Source organism: Haliotis cracherodii, unplaced genomic scaffold, assembly GCF_022045235.1.
Source record: "Haliotis cracherodii isolate W230 unplaced genomic scaffold, xgHalCrac1.p SCAF_12, whole genome shotgun sequence".
Taxonomy (NCBI): Eukaryota; Metazoa; Mollusca; class Gastropoda; order Lepetellida; family Haliotidae; genus Haliotis; species Haliotis cracherodii.
The window spans coordinates 28,707,438-28,735,304 of NW_027266267.1; the positions used below are offsets into that span (position 1 = coordinate 28,707,438).

The following is a 27,867-nucleotide window of genomic DNA, read 5'->3' on the forward strand; positions in this document are numbered from 1 at the left end:
CATGTCGCAGTCATGCTATTTGGGTTTTGAAATTGATAATGCGTATTTATATGCAAACAACTCTTAACAAATTCTGTCAGGTAGATTCAGGTTGTCTGGAGCTCTGCTCCCAGCTTCCCAGTGGCTATTTCTCGAGGAACCACCTTTACTCCAAGCAGGAACTGTTTGTCATTATTTAAGTCATTTTCTCCAATGTGTTCAAAAATGTTGAAAACTCATTACAACTAAACTTGTAGTTATCACTAAATCGGCATATTTTTACATTTTGTAAAGGCATATCTAAACAATCATATTTTTATCAGTAAGCAAAGAAACGGGTTCATTATCTTAACAAGTCAAAATAATCAATTTCACACAGTTGACATTCAATAGTTCCTCTTTTTCCACAGATGCAGTCTAATTCAAAAATAAACTCAAAATAACATGAATTTTAATTCCACGCAAACAAATTATCACACTGAAATAGAGATTCCCCAGTTTTTGAACAATTTTCAAAAACAAGAACAAATGCTTCAAGTGCACGGAGAAAATTTTCAACCATGATTCAATAAACCTACTGAGTTCATCAATCAAAAGACGTTAAAAAAAAAAAAGCCAACGATGAATTCAATCAAGGCCATGAAAAAAAAAGTCCCTCGACGTCTGGGAAGGAAAAAAATTCAAATTAATGTAAGTATTTACGAAGGATATATATGGCCAGTCTGTGAATTTAGGGTCGTAGCTACAGATATGTTTCAGTCAGAATGACGGATGCGATTGATTGGTCAGTGATGTTCGCTGATGTTGTCAAACGCCAGACGATCTGGCTCGACATTCCCCTACACAGTCAGGGCAGCCGACAAGTATCTGTACTGCCAGATACATAGATAATCCACGCTTTTTTATAAATGGTATAGCAAGACAGCCCAGGGTGAAAGTGTTCAGACGATGGAGTTGAGTAGATTTGGCATTTCCACATCGATTGTTGACCGTACAAGAACACTAGCTGACTGGGGTGCATTCTTGCACATTAACAGACAATAATGGGACGAACCTTGAAGTCGTGATTCAATTAATTAATACTGATTGAATCGAAATGTTGGTTTGTTTTAATGAAGAATGTATCTTGAGTTCAACTTTTGAAAGTGTTCTTATATTTTGTCATCATTATATCCATGTGAAGCTGTCTTTAGGAGGCACCAAAAATGGATGCTATTCTTATTTTATTATTCTGCCTGGGTTGTCAAGATTGTCAAAATGGAATCAAAATTATTGCGAAAGATTTGTCATCTCTTGTTGTTCAAACAAAATCAAGTTTTGAAAATATGACAAAACAAATGAAAAGAATTGCAAAAATCCATTGACTCTCCCTGAATAAAAATAAAACCACAATGGCCATTGAAGATTTTAAAAATTTAAAGCTCCCAACGGAAAGAGGAAAACGTTTGCACAGACAATCAGTCATGCATTAGATATATCTTCAACAATCTAAAGTTTAGGAATAAGCCATGGAAAAATCATCAAATCCTATGTCGTTGACTCATTCAAATTAGGGCATCATATTGAGGGAAAATATTTTTTTAAATAGCTAGGTCTTGTTTATGCGATGTGTTGTCATATAGAATGGAATCAAACACAAAAAGATTTATATAATTCTTTATCTAAATGTGTATTTTCAAAATATTTATTGATGAAAACTAATTACTGCACAGCACCAGTTGTGTTTAGTTCAATATTGATTCAAATACTAGCATTCTTAATCAAATGAACAAACCTTTATCTCCATCGATAATAGTTTCTTGGCAATTTTGTCCCCCTTCAGCACTACTGTTTTCTGTACAAAATGTGTCACATACACAAGATGATACGGACTGTCATGTCAACTTTCTGTTTCAAAGGGGGGCACTTATTAAAGGTTACTTTCAGATTGGTCTAGAAGTTTATAGGGACGTTTATTGGAGAAGGGTGCTTAATATGGTGATTACGGTATACGGTTGGAAAAAATATAATATAATATTTAAACTCCCAAATTAACTTCCCATTATGAATGAAAAACATGTTTGACTTCGGCAGAACAATGACTTAGTGTTGGTAGTCAGTGGTTGGACACCAATATTTACAGCCAGAGTCCCGGAGAAAATCAACGTGTGTCGATCAGGCTTTCAATTACCGCCTCTTCCATCATTTCAGGAGCCAAGAGTTTTTAACTTGTTGTGTTTTCATTCCTCAAACAGCTACAAACTGCATCGCTTTCATGTTCCCAGCACAACACCTAATTCCAAACAAAGCTGTCCTAAATCTTTTTTGTCAAAAGGAATATTTTTTCCCCCGATTTCATTTTTTCATGCTGGTCATAATATACAAGGCCCACTATGCCCTACAGTATTTCCATCCCTGAATACCAACAAAGAGTCCATGGGGGACTCCAAATTAGGAAATAGTATTGTGAGCAAATATATTCCGTGAAATATTTAGTTGGATGATTTCCTGAAGTCAGAAAGTATCATGTTTCCAGAAATAATCAAGTCGGGACCTTTCAAGACAGTAATTAGAGGAATTGAGGATCCATGGCTTCATAGTTTAAGGTTACAATGTCCTTTCGAAGGCATTACTGAATAAGTCTTATAACTGTGTTTCGATTTCAAGGATTATCTTGATTTTTGAAACAAAAGAGTAAAACAATCACCCCATTTTACATTAAAACTTCCAAACAGGAATTATAATTGAATACATTCTCACTTTAATAAATGACGCTTCTTTCCAGCCTTCCCAGTATACTGAAGGTAAAGAGGCCTAGGACCAGTGTGTGACCGCGTCACATTGTAACTTAAATCCAATGATTGTTTGGTGTGTTTGCATTCTCATTCATTACAGCTAACAGCGAGGTAAATCACAACCTTCTCACACCAACTCGTCTCTAGTCCATTTGAGCGTATGACACAGGCGGCGTCGGTAAAACCGCCGTCTGACTCGAGGTTTGTCTTGAGGAAATGGCGCAAGATATCGACACGACTGCATCATGTAGTGGCAGAGGGCCAGTCTTGTGCCAAGAGCATGAAAAAACATCTGAGATAAAAACTAATCTTCAGGCATGAAGTTGGGAGGAAATTTGTCGTAATTCGGTAATACTCTCGAAGAAGTTAGCTCTTCGTAACTGTAAATTGTATTACATGAAGCTGGGCCCAATCTAGTTTCCTTGCAATAACAAACTTACTGGGTATTACGGAGCTTCAGTTCCCCTGCCCTGGACATTCTCCCGGCTTGGAGCACGGGTGAGATAGAGAGCTGTGTTTACAATGGTTGGCACCAGGCATTGGTAGTATGGAAATCGGTTCTGATTCGTACACAAGCCAGACGCTGGTTGTCAAAACGCTGCGTGTCATGTCTACCCTTGGTAATTGTGTTGGTCATCTGAAGAATTTTTTCAGATCCAAATTTGCTGGAATAGGTTTAAATGTCTATTGCGGTTTGTATGATTCGTTACATGTATACACCCTATGAGTTAACCCTATGACCAGTGGCGGGTTACTTGTATACACCATATGAGTTAACCCTATGACCAGTGGCGGGTTACTTGTATACACCATATGAGTTAACCCTATGACCAGTGGCGGGTTACTTGTATACACCATATGAGTTAACCCTATGACCAGTGGCGGGTTACTTGTATACACCATATGAGTTAACCCTATGACCAGTGGCGGGTTACTTGTATACACCATATGAGTTAACCCTATGACCAGTGGCGGGTTACTTGTATACACCATATGAGTTAACCCTATGGCCAGTTGCGGGTTACTTGTTTACACCATATGAGTTAACCCTATGACCAGTGGCGGGTTACTTGTATACACCATATGAGTTAACCCTATGACCAGTGGCGGGTTACTTGTTTACACCATATGAGTTAACCCTATGGCCAGTGGCGGGTTACTTGTTTACACCGTATGAGTTAACCCTATGACCAGTGGCGGGTTACTTGTTTACACCATATGAGTTAACCCTATGACCAGTGGCGGGTTACTTGTATACACAGTATGAGTTAACCCTATGACCAGTGGCGGGTTACTTGTATACACCATATGAGTTAACCCTATGACCAGTGGCGGGTTACTTGTATACACCATATGAGTTAACCCTATGACCAGTGGCGGGTTACTTGTATACACCATATGAGTTAACCCTATGACCAGTGGCGGGTTACTTGTTTACACCCTATGAGTTAACCCTATGACCAGTGGCGGGTTACTTGTATACACCATATGAGTTAACCCTATGACCAGTGGCGGGTTACTTGTATACACCATATGAGTTAACCCTATGACCAGTGGCGGGTTACTTGTTTACACCATATGAGTTAACCCTATGACCAGTGGCGGGTTACTTGTATACACCATATGAGTTAACCCTATGACCAGTGGCGGGTACTTGTATACACCATATGAGTTAACCCTATGACCAGTGGCGGGTTACTTGTATACACAGTATGAGTTAACCCTATGACCAGTGGCGGGTTACTTGTATACACAGTATGAGTTAACCCTATGACCAGTGGCGGGTTACTTGTATACACAGTATGAGTTAACCCTATGACCAGTGGCGGGTTACTTGTATACACAGTATGAGTTAACCCTATGACCAGTGGCGGGTTACTTGTATACACCATATGAGTTAACCCTATGACCAGTGGCGGGTTACTTGTTTACACCATATGAGTTAACCCTATGACCAGTGGCGGGTTACTTGTATACACCATATGAGTTAACCCTATGACCAGTGGCGGGTTACTTGTATACACAGTATGAATTAACCCTATGACCAGTGGCGGGTTACTTGTATACACAGTATGAGTTAACCCTATGACCAGTGGCGGGTTACTTGTATACACAGTATGAGTTAACCCTATGACCAGTGGCGGGTTACTTGTATACACAGTATGAGTTAACCCTATGACCAGTGGCGGGTTACTTGTATACACCATATGAGTTAACCCTATGACCAGTGGCGGGTTACTTGTTTACACCATATGAGTTAACCCTATGACCAGTGGCGGGTTACTTGTATACACCATATGAGTTAACCCTATGACCAGTGGCGGGTTACTTGTATACACCATATGAGTTAACCCTATGACCAGTGGCGGGTTACTTGTATACACCATATGAGTTAACCCTATGACCAGTGGCGGGTTACTTGTATACACCATATGAGTTAACCCTATGACCAGTGGCGGGTTACTTGTATACACAATATGAGTTAACCCTATGACCAGTGGCGGGTTACTTGTATACACCATATGAGTTAACCCTATGACCAGTGGCGGGTTACTTGTATACACCATATGAGTTAACCCTATGACCAGTGGCGGGTTACTTGTATACACAATATGAGTTAACCCTATGACCAGTGGCGGGTTACTTGTATACACCCTATGAGTTAACCCTATGGCCAGTGGCGGGTTACTTGTATACACCCTATGAGTTAACCCTATGGCCAGTGGCGGGTTACTTGTATACACAATATGAGTTAACCCTATGACCAGTGGCGGGTTACTTGTATACACCATATGAGTTAACCCTATGACCAGTGGCGGGTTACTTGTATACACCATATGAGTTAACCCTATGACCAGTGGCGGGTTACTTGTATACACCATATGAGTTAACCCTATGACCAGTGGCGGGTTACTTGTATACACCATATGAGTTAACCCTATGACCAGTGGCGGGTTACTTGTATACACCATATGAGTTAACCCTATGACCAGTGGCGGGTTACTTGTATACACCATATGAGTTAACCCTATGACCAGTGGCGGGTTACTTGTATACACCATATGAGTTAACCCTATGACCAGTGGCCAAAGTAGCAGCAATATTCCAGCTATATGCCGGTGGTCTGGAAAAAATCAAGTTTGGATCAGACAATCCAGTGATTGTCAAATTTAATACTCAGGTACCTGACCCCCTATTACCCGACCCTACCTGGGTACCCGATGTAGGTCTCAAGAGTTGGGTCGAACTTGTCTGATTGGGAATACTCTATAGCAGACACATATATCTGATCATGCATACACTGAAGTTGACAAAGCTTTTTCTTATTCAAACACATAAAAGTCAGAAGGAATGAATGCATGCATAGTCTAAAAGACATGCGAACAATAGTGACTTGTAGTGCAACCATGGAGTTATAGGGAATGTTTGTCATTAAACAATAGATCACATGACCAACCACGTGTCTGGGTAGTCCTGTGGGTACCCGGGTCTACTCAAGACCCACCCTCCCCCAGTGACCCGTCCCTGCCCTACCTCACATGCCTTTTACCTTTATGCAATGTGCTTTTATAAAAAAATATTATTTCCTTAAATTGAGATATGTTTACAGTATTTTCACATCCTATTCAATACAATAATGTAAAACTAATTACTAAAGCCTCTCCCTATTTATTGGACCTCAGAAAAGGGGCAACCTTTATTAGTAGTACATCTTAGGACATGATCGGGTCTGGACAGAAGTGTTTCCACTGAAAGTATGTTCATTCCATGTCACAAACGTATGGTTTATCATCATCCAGTAGGTGGTCCAGTTTGACAAGGATAGGATTAGACAGGTCAAACTGTATCGATATAGGTCTATATGGGGATTCAATCTGTTCACCAGATCCTTGCAGCGCAATACAAGAAATGGGGAGACATTAATTTCTCTTCTCTTGCATCCTGATACAGTGAAAGGTGTTTCAATATCAACACAACCAGTCATGGATGTCCTTGGGATTCTCATTAACAGTTGACAACATGGGAATTTTTTATTAGCCTACCGAAGATAATTTCTTCATAAAAAAATAATCCCAACAGATGCGATCATAGCATTGCAAGCAGAACTCTGAATGAGCTGCTTAATGGCAGCTCGGTACTAGTGCCCTTCTCCTTTAGCTCCAGCTCCAATAAAACAGCACTGTCAGCTCGCGTCAACATGGGGCTATTTGCTCTCTAAACACCTCTAAATGCCATCAAAATAGGTGATTTTTCTTCACTGACCACTGACTGGCCGAGCCAAGCTCCCTAGAATCATTACTGACACATTAGCCATTTAATAGCCTCAGCAAGCTCGTAGCAAAAACACCCCTGACCATGATAGCTACCTGACAACTGACAGTCAGTTCAAGAAGTACAATCGACCCAAGAACTGACAATCAGTTCCGACCCATGAAATACTAACAATCATCACATGAGACTTAACTATTGAACAAGATACGCTGACTTAGTTGAGCCTCGATTCAACAGCGCCATTGATTTCAACAACGCCACTGACCACAGTCCAGTCAGGGCTGCTACTGACCCAGCAGCCAACACACTGACCACTCAGTGTGGTCAGGCTGCTTAGTGAGGCTTATCGGTACAATGACCCGCATTGAGGGCTAGCTGACCTGACACGGAGGTGAAGGGTCAGACAAGGACACTCCAGGGGTCGGAGGAACCTTGTTGGGTCACAAGGTCACGAGGTTAGTGGTCAAGTCTGACAGCTGGCTGTAGGACTGGCAGACGGTCAGTGTTGTCAGGCTGAAACTGGGTCAGATTGAGGCCAGGTTAATGATAGCAGAGCAGACGGCTGTTTGCAGAGTCCGTCTCCCAGACAGGAAGGAAAGCTGGACAATGGTCGGAGCGAAACGGAAGCAGACAGCTTGAAAAGAGATCGGACTACTTCAAGCTCTCTGGGTATCTACTCTGTTTGGCCTTGTGATAATGGAGTATAAATGAACAATTATCAACACTGGCTCCTAGATGGATTCTGTATCCACAAATTGCCCAAATGAGAATGAACTGTCATGGACGTCATACGCTGCATCACTGTCAACAGGGTTATTAACAAGCTTCAGTACGTGGATAGGAGGAGTATACCCAGATATACTGCAATTAGCACACTTGAAATGAAGAAGAATATTGTTGTACCATTCACAATTCAGGGCTTGAAATTCCTTATGTTAAAAAATTCTTGGCACATTTAAAATTACAATGACATTGTTAAACTCAGATGGGCACAGTTAAAACAAGTTCCTGGAGCCTTAAGGGCATACCTCCTTTAGACAAAAGTACCTTATTACAACTTATAATGTGAGAAGTGTACACACAAATAAACTGGAGAAACAAACAAGCGCAAATAATAAACACATCAACAGGCTAAAAAATTTAATTGAAATGTATTCCTCTGTGTTGCAATCATAAATTCCATCTGGCATGCCTAAACATCTCAACACTTTCTGTTTCCGTAATTTATAGAATATCAGGATAAAGTTCAACAGAAACAATCACAGAATGAAAACTTGTGTCAAGCATGATAAATATCTTTCCCATTAGATGCCTCATAGATAGGTATTGGAAGGGGTAAGTATCACATTTAATTAAGTCCAAAACCAACATTGATTGTTTTCATGGGGCCTTAATCACTACAACAGTCTGATAAATGTCATAAATGGTTAAATAATGTACTTCCAGAAATAAATCCCTAGAATATCCCACTGTCTAACCTAGCTTGGAGTGTATTTTGCTTTAATGAGAACAGGATTTCTGAATTTGAGGCTATCGCCAAGTATTGAACGTAAGAAGCCCTGCAGACATAATCACTTGAAACGAGCAGGTATTTACACAGGCTGCAAGTTGTCTATTAAGGAATAATTAACACAACAATGGTCTATTCATGGAGAAAGATTTCTGATGATCACATTCTTGAAGAGAAGCACAGGATGTAAAGAGTTGTCTCCCTTAGCTGACAGGATCTGCTGATTGTTGGTTCAAATGTGTAATGAGAGAGCTAGAAGACAAATTGGTGCATGTAAGGACTATGTGGTGTATTAAGGATTATGTGGTATATTCAAGGACTAGTTGGTGTATTTAAGGACAATGTGGTGTATTTATGGACTATGTGGCACATTTATGGACTAATTGGTGAATATAAGGACTATGTGGTGTATTTATGGACTAGTTGGTGTATTTATGGACTAGTTGGTGAATATAAGGACCCTAACTCTAACCAGGACTGTGTGGTGTATACATATCTAAGGACTGGTTGGTGTGTGTATATATCTAAGGACTGGTTGGTGTGTGTATATATATCTAAGGACTGGTTGGTGTGTGTATATATATCTAAGGACTGGTTGGTGTGTGTATATATCTAAGGACTGGTTGGTGTGTATATATATCTAAGGACTGGTTGGTGTGTGTATATATATCTAAGGACTGGTTGGTGTGTGTATATATATCTAAGGACTGGTTGGTGTGTGTATATATATCTAAGGACTGGTTGGTGTGTGTATATATCTAAGGACTGGTTGGTGTGTATATATATCTAAGGACTGGTTGGTGTGTGTATATATATCTAAGGACTGGTTGGTGTGTGTATATATCTAAGGACTGGTTGGTGTGTGTATATATATCTAAGGACTGGTTGGTGTGTGTATATATATCTAAGGACTGGTTGGTGTGTGTATATATCTAAGGACTGGTTGGTGTGTATATATATCTAAGGACTGGTTGGTGTGTGTATATATATCTAAGGACTGGTTGGTGTGTGTATATATATCTAAGGACTGGTTGGTGTGTGTATATATCTAAGGACTGGTTGGTGTGTATATATATCTAAGGACTGGTTGGTGTGTGTATATATCTAAGGACTGGTTAGTGTGTATATATTTAAGGACTATATACATATACAGTTGGTGTCTGTGATCTGTCAATGTAGTCCCCTCCAAGGATGCAAGTTTCCCTGACACGGACAGTCAGAGGGGTTAAATTATACATTGCAACTTGTCTGAGTGATGGCACACTTCCTCCAGGGGCAAGTACATAATTAAATGTGCCAATTGTGATACGGGTAGTGGCACGTTCTGGCTCCTCCGGTTACAAGGTTCCACACATGTCTCATGCATAACTGACCTGCTCAATAATTAATCTCGTTATCATGATTGAAAGGTCTGGGTTTGGAGCTGGTGGCCTAATGAATAACACTGACAACTAAACAATGATGGAACCAATATGGCCTGCTGGTAATAACATTGAATGATGGTGTTGGTTACAAGAGCGGACGCAGCTATTTGGTAAGCTTCAAAAAGGTGTGAGTGAATATTTAACGTCACACTTGCAATATTTTGGCCATATTGCCACAGGAATGATGTGTGTGTCTCCAGGAGCTGTCAACTCAGGACATTAACGTAGGAGTAACGTATCACAGACTGAAGATTAGAAACTAACAACATTCAGTACTAAAAGATTAACTGGCAGATCTGTACGTACACTTTGTACCACTAAATCCAGGCTAAAGACAAGCAGAGTCACTCCATCCAACTGGGGGCATGGGGACTTACGCTACCTGTTTCCTATATATAGAGGGAGGAGCACAACTGTGCCCCTCAAACAGTATATAAATAGATCCACTTTTTACACCTTTTTTCAGCCTGTATAGCAAACCAAAAAAACTTTTAAAATATTTTAAAACTATTTTATTATAGTAATTCTCCTGTATCAGTGTGTACGTCCGTGTCTGCTTGTACTAGTCCAGGGTTTAAGCTGGTCTTATAGTGGTAGTCCACTGAAATACCATGCAGCAGTTTAACATGAACACCCCACTGACTCCAAGATGACTAGCCCTTGTTTTATCCCCTCGATACCAAGTACTAGGCAAGGAAACAACAAGTACCATCTTTTAACCTCTTTTGGATAAAACCATCGACCTTCTGCTATTTGTGAAGACGCAATTTCCACCAGACCATGAAGGTGGCCATCCAATCCTCCCTTAGTCAGCTCAAAATAATCAGCGGTAGAAATTGGCACTGGTCCTGTAGTCCTTGTTAAACTGCCCAATAGTTAAGGACTAGTAGAAATTTGCCCTTTATAAGGGTTTTGCTACTTAGTGGACTAATAATGTTAGTTTCTACTGCTGATAATGCTGGGTATTTGGAAGCTACTCTTCCAAAGAATCCACAACGGAGTGCTTTGAAATGGGAAGGATCACTCACTTGTATAGTTACATGATATTCTGTACAACACTTTCCCTGATACCAATCTATATCCATCCAAAATGTTTGGCTATTTTACAGAAAAAACGAATACATTATATTCCATGGATATTTTGTTTACAAATTTAACAGAACAAAGTCTGTTTAGCAATAAATATGGTAATTAAATATAACTTTGAATACACAAAAGGCTCCAAACAGAATTACACTCCTCAATCATTTCAGGGTTTGATCACTTCACTTCATCTCTATGTCAACACTAAGCAAAGTCGAGAATGGCAGACGCAACAACAGCCATTTTTCTCATATATCTTCACAAAATGATAAGTAATTCTCTAAATGTCCAGTTCGCTAAATTGCACAGACCCTTTTTCTTGTCTTTTCGACACGAAAGTGATTCCGTTAATGTCCGGTTAAGAAAATTGCTCGAGGACAATGAGTGATGAAGATGGGGAGCAACTGACCAGAATGGCCGTTTGGTGCCGCCAATACTTGCAGGATTGGCCACACAGATACAGTTTCAAGACAGAGGTAAGATACGCGGGATGTGATACGAATATATGAATGCAATAAATGTCATCCAATCTGGACCCCAACTGGTCAACCCAGACAAGCCGGACGTGCATTCAGTCCGCACCATCAATAACCCCCATCTCCCTGTGTATTTACGACCAAAATGGCGATGCATAAACAAGCGAGGGAATGACTAGAAAATGGATATTGACCTAATATTATCGACAAACATTGATCTATGGTTCGTTGGTCTGACTTTAGCCCTTCTAGCTTGCTGCGTCTGCTACCCCGTCAAACAGGACAATGCAACCGACTTGGACAAATTACACTTCGATAGCTTCATTCAGTCAAATACTCCTGGAAAGGGGACTTCAATTGGAAAATTAATTCTGTTTACTTCCGTTTTGGGAAACATTCTCGGACAATACATGTGTAAATGCTCTGGTCATGTTTTACAGGAAAATTATTACCTTGTCTGGGAATGTAATATGCAGGGAATATATTTTTCTTGTTTTCTATGCAATAAAAAGCAGTATAGGAGAATACTATGTTTCTGTCAAAATTGTTCGTAGAGCATTCAAAATGCAGATTGCAAATACACATCTGTTTAAAAAAACGTGTTATATATTGATGATTATCATACCGACGTCATTAAGGCTCTTGTACATCTTGTTATTTCAATTTGATATGCACTTTGCATTTAAGTATTTCTTGGAAATGTTTAAAATAGACATTGTGAAGAATTCCTGAGTGAGTGAGTGAGTGAGTGAGTGAGTTGGGTTTAATGTCACTTTGTACAGCATTCCAGTTGTGTCATTGCGTGTCAGCTTAATGTGGGAAGAAAGCCCGAAGTGATGCAGGTCTCAGATGTGTAGCACTCTGGTTATACCAATAAGCATCAGTATGGTGCTGACAAACCTTGAAATATAATTAGGGCAAACCAGGATTCAAACCCAGAATCTTAGGTTTCTGGTGTACCCAAGGGACGCAAATCGGCGCAGTTATAATCTGGAAACAAATTAGAGTGAATGAATATTTTTTAGACTGTGTTCCCAAGAGAATCTTTGCTTGTTGTATGAGGAGAGAAAATGGATCGGGTGGTTGATTTGGGCTGGCGCTTATTTCAACACACTGTCTGACAGCTCTTTGGAGTTGCTACATATACTTTCTTGCTAGTCAAGTAGTCTTTCAGGGACCTTTCATTCAAATCTATTTTTCAAGTGTGAAGCAATTTTGATTTCAAATAGTGTTTTCTGTATATGTGTATCTTGACACTTTAACATTTTCTTTGATGATAAATAGTTTTTTAACATCTAAAAAAGATGATATCTGGATACTTAGGAGGGAAATAACACTGATTTGCTTTCAAAATTCATGTTTTCTAATGATAATCCTTAACCCATGCTGCATTTTATTCCTTATGTCTGGCTCTGCATACAGATTTTAAATATTCATTAGCAACGGTAAGGTCTGACTGCTATACACTATTGGCAGAAATAACCCTCGGTCACACATACACATCAATACATTGTCATTGTATTTCAGTTCCCGCTGTATTCTGCGGTCAATTAAGCTTTGTTTTTGTGAATTTCATGGTTTTGAAAGTGTTGCAATGTTTGAAATAATTTTAACAACGCAGGTGACCCATAAATGTTGCATGAGTTCTGAACAAAATGTGATTTTCTGCAAGATACAGACTTTTCTGCACATTTCTGCAAAATATTCCGCAACTGAGAAATTACATAATACAGCAGGGACTGGTATAGTTATGGCCAATCCATTCAACACAATCCAGAATGTTCTATACTAATGAAGTACTGTTGAATGTAAGTTCTCAGAAAATAGCAATAAACTGGTGGATTGTCAACTTAGTAACTTTAACTCCCAGCCATCAGGCATGCAACTTTTCAAAACTGACGACCCGTCAGCAAAATAGACCGTCTAGGCTGTCGGGCAGGCACGTATGCTAAACACTGAATTTGGTCAACTGCAAAATATTAACATCTGACAGACCAAGTGCTTCGTTGAGTCAGGGTCTGCAGCTTCTACAGGCTGTGGTTCCTAATGGCATTCTTTTTTTACTTCAAACGCTCTCTGTAAGACCCAATACTGACAAACCACAAATCTGGGATTCAAACCCACCCCCACCTCATTCAGCTAGGACACAACTCTTATCAGCAAATGTGTGACCCATCCATGGCCATTGGATGGGGAACAAGTGACTTGTCCCATATGGAAGACGGTAGGCCATGAACAAGGGAAGCATACACTGTCACTGTCGGAATTACCTATTCTTTGTCCGGGTCTCCAGTGATCTCTCGAAGAAAGGATCAAATTCAATCACTCGACTCAATTTGAAAGCCAAATTACAGTGTCTAGACCCAAGTATCTGGAGGGTTACTGCAAGGCCCTCCTGAGCTGTGACGGAAACAGTGATTGTTTAAAACAGTTACAGAATCCCGTCGGAGGATTGAATCACAGTCACGAACTTCATGGAAAAATATTTTTCTGATGATATGAAATTCAATGAACTACTACTCCCAACACCCCGAGAATGTGTCATGGTTTGGAGGCATTGTTGTTTTCTGCAGCATCAGCATTTTCTTTTCAATTATCCGGGCTCGACAGTTTTTGGTGTCATAAATGTATTTTTCTACGCAGGGCAATCCTGATACACATGAAAGTTCTATGTATTGACATTTGTTGGGTAGCATTGTGGAGAATTGTTTGAAAGTGAAAATATATTCATAACTGTAATGGAACAGCACACCTGAAAAAATTGGGTTACTATTTTTTGTAATCAACAGATTTGTTGTGTGAATAATGATTTGAGTTGCTGTGCAAGAATTCCTTTAATATATATAGATAGGAAGGCTGTAGAAGTTTGTGCTGAATGTCATGGCAACAAGCTTTTATCTGCATCCTCATCCCTCAGGTGGGGCGGTCGTCACGCCAAAGACCCGGGTTCGATTCCCGACATGGGTACAATGTGTGAAGCCCATTTCTGGTGTCCCCCGCCGTGATATTGCTGGAATATTGCTAAAAGCGGCGTAAAACCATACTCACTCACTCATTCATCCCTCAGGTAACTGAGTCAAGATTTATGACATCAAATTATAAAATGACTCCTAATATTTATGCATTTTTTTCTTCTTGATTTGTACGAAACATTTTTTTTGTATTTCATGAACAAGAAAACAAACATTTAAAGGTGGTCCGGTTAATCATGCAAAAAAGTATAACGCCCAAGGTCAAGGTTACAGAGCCTCGTTACTATGACAACTTCTCTGAGGACTTTACCAAACAAAGTACCCAGTATTTCTCAAAGAGATCAAAAGCTCCCTGCTGAATTGGAAAACAATTGTACTAATCATGTAGTGACAACATGGGAGGGACTATTCAGCTTCACCAGCCAACGAATGAGTTCAGGCAGTAGAGAAACACATCATCATTTGTCAATGTCCGCAATGTCCGGAGTTGCCGGGACTGACCACAAGGATCCTGGCTGGACTATACGGGACAATAACAGCATTTGGACCAAAATACTATTTCCCATTACAATGGCTTGCCCCTTGCTCCTGATAATACCTCACTAGAAAATGGGAGAGATGCTTGTTGGTTGTTACTTGGGGATAGAAATTTCCACTAGCCCGTTAATCTGAGCCATTTCTGCAAATGTTAAGATATCCTAAGGGGTGCTACTGCTTCGGCAGTGTTCCCCTACGCTGTACTTCCTGGGTTAAGTTTCATCTGTGGTAGTGATGTGACATCGACATATACATTCTCCCAGTAACCAGCACCTGTGTCAATAAGAATTCATTCATATTTTCCCTTCCTGAATTTTACTGGTCTCAGACCATGCATATATATATATATATACATATATATAACACCTTATTGTACTTATGGTCCTTAAAGGAACCAGGTCTGGCAAAACAAGATCGTTAATCGGAATTACCAACAATGGGAAGAAATATCAACGATATGAAAATTGTGCTGATATCATCTTACATAAACTATTGTGATGAAATAAAGTTTAGATTTACCAACACAGACTTTTTATTGTCTATCATGTCAGTTGCTGAAGATGGAAAGTAACTATCTGTGTTACATCTCAGATGTCCACAAAGTAATCCCCGCATAAATGTGCCACCACTCACCAGTGGAGTGAAATATGCTGATTTCTTTCAGACATTTTTTTGCGTACTTGCTCAAAGTTACAACTCCGATATTCATTGATAACTGATCGAAGAGTAGTTCCCAATTATTGATCTCTATGATCTGTATCGATAGCCAGCCCTAAGAACTACTAACTTTATCACTTTACTATATTCTCTTCCAGTACTTATGACAGAAGGATAAATAATATTGACTAACATGATACACTATTCTTCACAACTACTTCAATTTCAGGTAAATCTATTTAGGTGATCAAATGTTTATGGCTCTGCTGGGATTCACATTAATATAATGCTCCGTTAGTCACCAATATAGTTACTGACTTGGAAAAAAAACGTGAAAATTCACACAAAAACATTTTTCACAATCCTGTGATAAATGGGTTTCCAATAGCTACGAGGCACCTCCCAAGTGCTTTTCAGACACAAAATGTTAAATGGGTTTTTCTAATTCATCACATTTCTTCACTGGTCTGTGGCAGCAACTGATCTGAAACTAAGTTCCTGGTTTTCAATTTCACTCTCACAAGTAGACAAACATATCGAAATTCGTAAACCCGGCGATCAGACCCCTTTAGAATTAATCCCAGTCAAGCATTCTTAACGACAATGTACCATCAACCGAACCCCTCACATATAAATCAAAACGGTCAAATTCTGTTTTTACAAGCATCGCAGAACTCTATGATCATGCTAGGGCCAGAGATACACAAAATGAAATTCAGGCTGCGTGAAGTCTGCAATCGCAGATGCTAGCAGCCATACAACTAGCAATAATGGCGACCCTTCCTGTCCAAGGGGTGGTATTATCATATATATGATTTGATTAAGTGAATTGATAGTACAGCTTAATTATTCGCTGAGTCAGCAGACGAGAGTGCTCTACGTAGAACGCCATTTGGGAAATCACCAGGCTAAAAAAGCGTCTGTATACTAAGTCAATCTTTTTCGTAATTTAATCACGCTTGGGCTTCCCAGCATAGTTCGTCGCCTGAATAATTTTATTGTTCTGATCTTTCTATATTTCTTGTGATTGTATTTCTGCTATGAACTTGCTGAATTGACATCTTGTTTTCTGAATCATTATTGTATCAATTGATGGCTTTTCACAATAATAGATGAAAATGGTGCTGGAATTTTCAACTGGGAATTGGAAAAAGTACGAGATCAACCATTTGGAGAAAAATTAGTAAAAAAAATTGGCATCCCCAAGTAACAAGATCTGGACCCCTTAATTGAAAGACAACTACCTTTTCAACACAACAACCAAACGTATAACACCCACCTTTATAACATAAGAACCACCTTATAACATGGTGATCACATGGATATATAACCTCTACATCAGAGAAACGTTATAGCCTGATCTCGTTATGCGATACAAAAGTTATATACACTCTGACTTTAAGCCCCTGATCTATATAAAAAACAACCATGTTGGAAGGTCCATGAATTTTATGCTGAAATGACTTCATGAAATTCATGAGCAGCCTGGTTGGGCCTTAAAGTTAACTAAAGACACAAAAAACCCTTGTATGACTGTTCTGTCGTCTGTTCAAGATACCACTTAAATCCTCCCATCGATCCAAATTCATTTGTCAGTTCGTATGGCAGAATAGAGAAGTCCAATTCATGTTGCGATCTCATTGCACAGCGGTCAAATAATGATGACACTTTTTATATACGACGCGGACGAACAAAAGCACTATGTTTCTGCTAAATCAATTGCAAATTGATAGCTTGGCTAGTCTAGGCCCGAGAGTTTCATGACAAAAATGTTTTTCTATGCAATTTCTGACCCTAGACTCGCAAAAACCTATTCTTTATCAAAATAATGGTTTCGAGATTGTTGCATATAGATCGGCAGGAACATCAAAGAAGAGCTGGTCCCCGCTCGCTGTCTCTCATAGTTACTTAATCAGTAAATCAGACATCGGAAAATAACCTCACCTTGTGTCAAATACCCATAAAAACTATACTTATATATGTAGGTATTGTTCGAGATGGTCTGATAGCAGTTGTGATCTGCTAATACCAAAGCGTAGCGTGTTTAATCATGCCAGTCTTCTTCTTCTGTCTGGTGCATTTATCTGAATCTGATTTAATAATAAAATCAGCTGTTCTTTCATAACAGCATATTTGCTTTGTTATGAAATTCAGATAAAGTTTATGGATTATTACAAGAATACCATGCCAGGGACACAATGGATGGGCTTTCATGGTGTAGATCAAGGAACTGAAGCAGGGACTACTCATAAGTAGCAAACACCTTACCCATCTGGCCACCCTTCTGATGAAGATAACATTAAAAACATTCACTTTTAAGTTAGTTTCATCAATCAAGACTTCCTCAATGTACACACAGCAGTGTTAAAAATTAATGTAGGACCACTATTCCGAGACTGGTCAAAGCAGGGTATCCCAAAGACAACCAAGAAAGTTAAGAGTAATTAAAAAAATAGTTTGTACTTACTTATTGATATCAACGCGAGATCAACATGGACAATCGATAGGGTTAAATGTGAATCAATGCCAAATTAAGTGTATCGGGTATCGTCATTATGATGATATCATGCTATCAAGTGTTAAACCATTATGGTGATGTCACTCTGTCAAGTGTTAAACCATTATGGTGACGTCACGCTATCAAGTGTTACACCATTATAGTCATGTCCCTCTGTCAAGTGTTAATCCATTATGTTTATGTTATGCTACCAAGTGTTAAACCAATCTAGTGACGTCACGCTACTAAGTGATAAAACATTATGATGACATCACCCTATCAAGTGTTGAAGCAATCAGGTGACGTCATGCTATTAAGTGTTAAACCATTATGATGACATCACCCTATCAAGAGTTCAACCAATCTGGTGAGGTCACGCTATTAAGTGTTAAACCATTATGATGACATTCCCATATCAAGTGTTAAACCAATCTGGTGAGGTCACGCTATTAAGTGTTAAACCATTATGATGACATTCCCATATCAAGTGTTAAACCAATCTGGTGAGGTCACGGTATTAAGTGTTAAACCATTATGATGACATTCCCATATCAAGTGTTAAACCAATCAGGTGACGTCACGCTATTAAGTGTTAATCAAAATGATGACATCACCCTATCAAGTGTTAAACCAATCTGGTGACGTCACGCTATTAAGTGTTAAACCATTATGATGACATTCCCATATCAAGTGTTAAACCAATCAGGTGACGTCACGATATTAAGTGTTAAACCATTATGATGACATCACCCTATCAAGTGTTAAACCAATCTGGTGACGTCACGCTATTAAGTGTTAAACCAATCTGGTGACGTCACGCTACTAAGTGTTAAACCATTATGATGACATCACCCTATCAAGAGTTCAACCAATCTGGTGACGTCACGCTATTAAGTGTTAAACCATTATGATGACATCACCCTATCAAGAGTTCAACCAATCTGGTGACGTCACGCTATTAAGTGTTAAACCAATCTGGTGACGTCACGATACTAAGTGATAAACTATTATGATGACATCACCCTATCAAGTGTTAAACCAATCTGGTGACGTCACGCTATTAAGAGTTAAACCAATCTGGTGACGTCACGCTACGAAGAGATAAAACATTATGATGACATCACCCATCAAGTGTTAAACCAATCTGGTGACGTCACGCTATTGATACTGCATTTGATTTGGCACTAGGAACTGGCTCAATCTGAACAAATATTAAAACAGACGTGGCTATAAGTCATTATGCAAAATCACTATGAAATCATAAATATTACTCAACATTCGCTAAGGACCAAACTTGTCATTTTTAGTCAAAGGTATGCTCCTTAGCAACTGTTGTGTAGTATATGAAGCATAAATGATGACATGGCTTAAACTGGAGAAATCATTTGAATCTGTTGATTCTTGAAACAGCATCTGCTACACCATGAATGCCTCCAAAGCTTCTCTTAAACTCAAGGAACATCCTATGTAGTCAATAATCCAGACTGAATTGGGGACTAGTTGATTAAAAAAAATCTTGTCTCTACCCTTGAAAGTGATGAATATTTTAACTGTTTTTTTAACCCCCTAATCACAACAATCTGTGTACATATGTATATTATTCAAACTCAATGAATATTTTATCATCCCTCCTACACAACCACCTTTAAAGTAACTATTTTCTTTATAAAAACATTGCCCAAACTCTCCATATCGAATATGTTCTTTTCTTCTAATGCAAATCTCAGTAATCTGTTTGTACAGATTCGGTGTTGCAGACGATGTTGCAGACGATGTTGCAGACGATGTTGCAAATGTTGGTGCTCGTGACATTGTTGGGATTACGCTCGTAATCCCAAGGCGTTTATACCATCCTCCGAACCATTAGACGTCTCCGACAGAGAGTCAAGAGGAAAGAGACAAATGGATTATACAAGTAGACTTATTAGAGGTCCAACACAATACGGCTTCACACACAATAGATGCAAGGCTCCCCAGACGCACAGTCTAGACCAGTAATTAACACTGCGTTGTTTTTTCACAAACTAACTAAAGCCGTTACAAAGATCCACCTTGTTCTTTATACAACACAGGCGTCATTTTCGTTCATGTTACACGCCACCCAAATGGGCACTTCCGCAAAAAGGTAAATTGTACTTATTTGTAAGCAAGACGAATTGATGAGCTCGGATATTCTATTCAATTTAGTGACACTTTTCCTAAAGCAGTTTTCATGATTTTAGTGCCAAGTCTTCAATTATCATCAATTGGAACAGATCGGTTTTAAGCGGGTGCGTGAATATTTTTCATTAATCACAAAAACCAACAGTACAATAAACCTTGTATTAGTTGAGATAGTGTGATCACTAGAAGACATGATAATGTGACCCGGTGCAAATTGCTCAATAGAACGGACTCCTTCGAGGAATGTACCTGAGATGGTTTTTCAAGAAAAACGGCTACATCTATTTAAAGATTCATGACTCCCACTCCAATACCTGGAGAACATGTTAGAGTGGTGCACTTGAGGCGGGTGATAGAAAGCCAGTGTCACATATGATGAGAGTGGTGCGCTTGAGGCGGGTGACAGAAAGCCAGTGTCACATATGATGAGAGTGGTGCGCTTGAGGTGGGTGACAGAAAGCCAGTGTCACATATGATGAGAGTGGCGCGCTTGAGGCGGGTGACAGAAAGCCAGTGTCACATATGATGAGAGTGGCGTGCTTGAGGCGGGTGATAGAAAGCCAGTGTCACATATGATGAGAGTGGTGCGCTTGAGGTGGGTGACAGAAAGCCAGTGTCACATATGATGAGAGTGGCGTGCTTGAGGTGGGTGATAGAAAGCCAGTGTCACATATGATGAGAGTGGTGCGCTTGAGGTGGGTGACAGAAAGCCAGTGTCACATATGATGAGAGTGGCGCGCTTGAGGTGGGTGATAGAAAGCCAGTGTCACATATGATGAGAGTGGCACGCTTGAGGCGGGTGACAGAAAGCCAGTGTCACATATGATGAGAGTGGCGTGCTTGAGGCGGGTGACAGAAAGCCAGTGTCACATATGATGAGAGTAGCGTGCTTGAGGCGGGTGACAGAAAGCCAGTGTCACATATGATGAGAGTGGTGCGCTTGAGGCGGGTGACAGAAAGCCAGTGTCACATATGATGAGAGTGGCGTGCTTGAGGTGGGTGACAGAAAGCCAGTGTCACATATGATGAGAGTGGCGCGCTTGAGGTGGGTGACAGAAAGCCTGTGTGACATATGATGAGAGAGGCACGCTTGAGGTGGGTGACAGAAAGCCAGTGTCACATATGATGAGAGTGGTGCGACTGTTTTTATGAGGATGTTTCATCTTTCATGTTGTGTATCACAGACTTATTGAGCTGGGACTTGGCAGATGGACGAGAGACATTTGTCACAATTACCTGGACATCAGAGAGAAAAGGCTTATTCTTTATTTTTCCCCCAAGAAAATATCTGTCAGTCAAGGAGTGAAGAAAGTTTTCAGGAACCTCCTCCATTTTTAGATGCTCTTCCTGATGTTAACGATTAATCCATCAAGAAACAGATGACAACAGTAAAATCAGTACCATGATAACTTCATCAGTGAATCCAAGCTGTCACTGATTTAGTATGAACTGCTACACACACCGACAACAGATATATCTGTCCAAGTCTTCAACATGTCAGTAAGTTCTCGTGCTGTCAGACACCAAATCAGCTGGAAGTTTTCTTTGTTTGTTGTTTCGGGCTGCACTCGGCAATATTCCAGCTGTATGACGGCAGTCTGTGAAATAATCGAGTCTGGACCAGACAATGCAGTGATTGATATCATGAGCATGGATCCATATAATTGGGATACAATGACATGCATCAACCAAGTCAGCGAGCATAACCAACCGATCCCATTAGTCGCCTCTTTCGATAAGCATGGGTTGCTGAAGACCTTGTCTAAACCGGATCTTGACGGGTCCAGCTGGAAGTTGACCTGGGTGTAATATTCACCATAAAATACCCTGTGTGCTAGTTCCGAGGAGGTTACGTTCCATCCCTGTTACTGTCGTGATATCAACATGTACATTCTCCAAGTAACCAACACCTGTGGGAATGAGAATCACCTCTTTTTTTTCACTCATCTGCAAAACTGATCTGCTACTGCTGCCATCTACCCAATAGTAAAAGCAGAAGTCCCTAAGGAAATGTCACTTATTCTGAATCTTATTAGTCTCCAGATTAGTGTTAACTACAAACACCAAGTATCAATTAACACATCATTGTGTTGCGACATCCTATGGTATCAGATATCCTGCTTAATTTTTAACACTACTTTCCATGCAACACATTTCTCGTTTGAAAACCCAAGCTTGATATCCAGCGGAATCTGGCAAGAACTGGTTAGGAGACAATTGTGATATCTCACGTGGGACACTTATCTGTCTGGATCGTGTGGGCAGCAGACCATGGAGACAACGCATATTAAAATGTTTAATGAATAATAGTGTTCTGGTTATAGATTAATCATCATCTGATTTCTATTTCTGATAAAAAACGAAAGGAAAATGATGTTTAGAGAACATATATCTAGTTACCCAACCTTCATATCAAATCAAATAACAGCCAATCAAATGAGAGGACACTAGTATCAACTCGCGTCTTATTGGACAATTTCAAACATGCCTGGTTGGAGAGTTTAGTTGTTAAACAAGTTACATGCTGACCATTCTTATGGGTGGTGGGGGGGGTCCTGGGATTGTTATTAAAATATAATATGTTCCCCAAAATGTTTAACAAACATAATTTTCCTCCTGTTTTTACCTCCTTAGATGAAATCATTCACTGGAACATGTAGAGCCTTGTGACAAACTTGTGTGTTCTGGATACTTTGAGTCAATATATGTCCACACTAAACTTTCCAGGCAATGACACCTCTAGACTTAGAGTGTAAGTATACCATACCATAAACTACAAGTATATATATATATATCACTGTTGTGTAAAATATAACTGCCCTCTTCAACATGGGCATAGCAGGATAGTCTGTGATTCTCACAACATCACGGTAGAGCAGGAAGTTATCAGGGCTGGATATGAGGTTATTCATTTTCTTGAGCAAGCTCAGACATATATCTACAATTCTGGCAACAATTTGTGCAATGCCCCAGGCTATAACTTGCTTCAACAACGAAGAACTGTTTGATTTGAAAAGGGTTGGAGAGTAGATGCCAGCATTAATCTCACATCCAATTCCAAATCACAAACCTTTTATTTTGCTGACCAATTTGGGGCAATTACAAATAATTTTCCTCAATAATGACAATAATAATAATATATGGTATTGCACATCATAACTAAGTTCAACATTGGCTGGTCAGACTAAGAACCTGATCTTGACAGGGTTGGAGTATCGAGGGTTGGAGAGTGCCGAGGGTCGGAGAGTATCGACGGTCAGGGAGTATTGGGGTCTGTCTGGTAGCTCCAATCAGACAGTGTATTTATCAATTAGTTAGTTTCTCTCTCAACCGAGGGGTGATAAATATCAATTAACTTGTGTCTGTAGAGCTGTGCACGGCACCTCCGTCCACTGTATCACACTGTAGTTCACTCCGCTCCCCGGGCTCACGGCCATAGTTTCTTTAGCGCTGCGACTTGTTAGTGTAGTGTAGGATGTATAGCCACAGTGATAGGTTTATTTTTGTCGGCATCGTTCACACATGGCCGGGAGATGCTCGTAAGTGACAATTTGTATTGCACTTCACTTTAAATGGAAACGAGGCTTGCAAATCAACCTTTACAGTAAACCTGAATTTATTCTGTTCAATCACGTAAGCCTGATATACCCAATCCCACGGAGGAGGGTTGAACAATGCGGCAGAATATTTTAGTATGTGTTCCTGGTGAGGACACAAGAGTTGAAGATGAGTGTGATTGGTGCTAGAATTGGTGATGTAATTGGACATGTGATGAAACCCTCATTTCAGAGGGTTTAATTTTCATTCACGGTTTTGGAACCAAGTGTTAGTAATTAAGAACAAAAGTCATGGGTTCATTGTCATGTTTAAATGTTGGAAGTTAAAGAGGGATCTCCAGATTCTAATACCACAGAAGATCTCAGAGACAGCCTTAATTTTGAACATTGACCAACATTTTTATGCAAACAATTAGTTGTTGTTAGAGAGGATTTGTCAAGAATGTTGCGCATTTAAAATTATACCCTACTGATTTCACAAACAGATTATGGAGACACAACTTGAAGATGATTTAATGCATTTTTTTTATAAAAAGCAGTTAAAATAATAATAATATCATCACATATCAACCATATCATACATTATTTATATTACGGGCATGTGGTATGAATATTTAACTTACATGACAAATATATAAATCTTTCAAGTTGAGTCAGCAACTAATACTGACACCAAGTGTCTCGCTACCGTTTCTTTAACATTGCCATATGTCCCTCTTCTGACAATTTGTATGATTAAAATCTTCAATATCACAAGTAACAAAAGCTAAAATTGATTACATAAATGATGATACATAACAGTGTGTATGCTGACCTAAAGATACTCGCTTAAGCATGAACCTTGGGGCCACAGTTGCCATATAATATACTTATAGGAAACAAAATGATAGATGCTTTGAGTTAATACCCACTGGTGATTTCCAAAGTAGGCAAGCCGTGGTCTTCTCTACCCTCTGAGTCTGCATTAGCCAGAATACCTCTGAGGGATTGAATGGCCATTTGTAAGATTAATACAATGTCTTGTATTAACCAGGATGGACTGAACTCCGGCCAGTTCACATAGTCTCCTCATTACGCTGGCTCAGCAAATACAGCTTATCTTGCCACAGACATTGTGGAATGAGGAGATATGAAGTCAGCATCTCGAAATAATATCTTAATTCTGGGAAAAGAACGTATGTTAGGATTTGATGGTGTTGGTGGGTGTGGTCTTCTTTTCCAGGGTGATGGGGAGAGGCGAGAGGATGAGGGGTGGTTGTTGGAAGGGACAAGGTAGTGAGTTGACGAGAGAATGGTGGCCAGAAGAAATTGAGTGTAAGAGGAAGGGTTTGGGAGGGATGGAAGGTTGATGAAGAGAGGGGGGGGTTGGGAGTCATAGGTGTGGTTGATTAGAAGATGGGGGTTGGTGTGTGTGTGTGTGTGTGGTGGGGGGGGGGGGGGGGGGGGGGGGGGGGGAGGGCCAGGTAAGGGGTGAGGGATTGATTAGAAGAGGGGGTGGAGGTGAGGGGGTGAGGGCCAGGGAAGGGGTGAGAGGTTGATTAGAAGAGGGGGTGAGGGGTTTGAGGGCAGGGAAAGGGGTGTGGGGTGAGAGGTTGATTAGAAGGGTAGGGTAGGGAGTGAGGGATGAAAGGTTGATTAGGAGAGGGAGGTGGGAGTGAGGGGTAAGAGGTTGATTAGAAGGAGGGGTAGGGAGTAGGGGATGAAAGGTTGATTAGGAGAGGGAGGTGGGAGTGAGGGGTAAGAGGTTGATTAGAAGGGTAGGGTAGGGAGTGAGGGATGAAAGGTTGATTAGGAGAGGGAGGTGGGAGTGAGGGGTAAGAGGTTGATTAGAAGGGTAGGGTAGGGAGTGAGGGATGAAAGGTTGATTAGGAGAGGGGTTGACTAGGAGAGAGGGGTGGAAGTGAGTGGGGGGAAGGGGTAGGGGGTGAGAGGTTGATTAGGAGAGGAGGGGTTGGGAGTGAGATGTGGGGGTGAGAGGTGGGAGAGTGGAGTAGGGTATGAGGGGGTGGGGCAGGTGGAGAGGGGGATGAGAGGAAGGGAGGAGCAGGTAGGGGTCCTTGTTGAGAGAGTTTGGGGGGAGGGGGATGAGAAAATAGTGAAACTTACATGGATGGGAGCAACAGATGCCACCGAATTAAAAAAAACCTCCTCACCAAGAATGATACGTAATATCGTAAGACCAGAAACGATACAAGCCTTCACAACAATTCATCACCACTGATGTCAAGAGAAAGTCTAAAGGCACTCCTCTAATGCTGACCACACACAGACATCTCAATCCTGAGTCACTGGAAGTTCCCATCTCACCGGCTGTCAATGAACCAATACCGTCCAAACCAAATCAACAGACAAACTCCAACAAAAAGAATAAAGACTTTTCCCAAAACACTGTGTACTAAACGCACCAGGCACAGCATTAACATACACAGTGCTATATACAGTTTATCTTCATGCCCAGTTTTCTTATTACTTAATAAGAGAAATGACGACAATAGAAATCGTCTCATCACTTTATTAAAGCCCCGTAAGAAGCTTATTGCACTATGTCTAGTAATAATTCCAGCCGGGACAAAAATGACCATTCCCTTGATTACAGAATTGTCCGTTTAATAACCAGCAACAGACGAGCGATAAATCTAAGATATTGACCTTCTACGACCCTTGGTATTCCGTCTCTTTCCCACATAATATTCCGCCAGACATACGACCAATTCCGAGAACATATAGCCCCTGATCAAAGTATCGCATTTTTATATTGCGGCAAAAGTGGCAATGGGTAGCCATTTTCTGATCCAGTAATTAATGCGGTCAGACAGTGGACTATCCCTGTCCGAGGTAGGGGATTGTGTGTTGCTGACCCCTGGTCAGTCCAGGCCAGAAGATTTATGACTGTGTTGTGTCTGACATCAGTTTTACAAGGAAAGGCTCAACTTTCTGGGTGTCTGACAGTGCCACAAGCCCTTCAAGTGTAGTGTCCCTTGATAGAAGCCCCTTAAAACAAAACTCACACTGATTGATTTTGTAAATCGGATACTTTCAAGTCTGCTAAGTGACCGGGGAGCGTGTTGACCAGACGACCGTGAGTCATTTGTAACTCTGGGGCCAGTCGGATTGATATGAGCGAGTAAGTGAGTTCGGTTTTATGCCCCTTTGAACAGTGATTCAGTTACATAAATGATATCATGGTGTGTCAGCTGATGTGAGACTGACATTTAGTCCCAGAAACATAATTATCTTATTTAAAAACACATACGGTATCTACAAAATACAAGTACAGTAAACTACGGTTATAAAGAATTCAAAGGGACCACTAATTTTAGTTCGCTATAACCATAGTTTGTTATACGCCTATATACAGCATATATATACAACAAATGGCCGGGACTAAAATATAAGTTCGTTATATCGGTCAGTTCGTTATAAGCGTGTTCGTTATAACCGTAGTTTATTGTACTAAAACCCAAATGAAGCCCAGAACAACCTTAATCAATCCTAGAGCTGAGGCAATACAGACTTGCCGAATCATTCTAACTTGAGTTGAACTCCTTTTTAAAGAATTCTCTAGTGTCTGGGAGAGTCTTGCTTGATGTGGGAAGAAAGCCTGAAGTGATGCAGGTTTTAGATGTTTACCATGGGTATAGGGCTGACACGCCTAGAGACGAGGCGACACTCAAGTGAGGTGTAGGTGGCAGAGGTGGGATATTGGGGAGACCTGGGTCACAGGGCTATAGGATGGTTCTGTGGGGGTTCATAGGATAACTTGGGATCAGATATAAGGTGACTGGGGTTAGATATAAGGAAAAAGGGTGGTGGGGTAGGATATAGCATTGTTGGGATGAGATATAGCATGGCTTTGGAATGGATATAGGGTGTTTGGGATGGGATATAGCATGTCTGGTGGTGGGATATAGGGTGTTAGGGGTGGAATATAGGGTGTTAGGGGTGGAATATAGGGTGTTGGGGATG

General features: G+C 40.3%; 1 protein-coding gene across 1 annotated transcript in view; it reads right to left on the minus strand.

Annotated features, from left to right (window-relative positions):
• LOC139458324 (uncharacterized) overlaps positions 1-27,867 on the minus strand; it is a 71,142-nt gene that overhangs the window by 1,154 nt on the left and 42,121 nt on the right. The window lies entirely within an intron of this gene.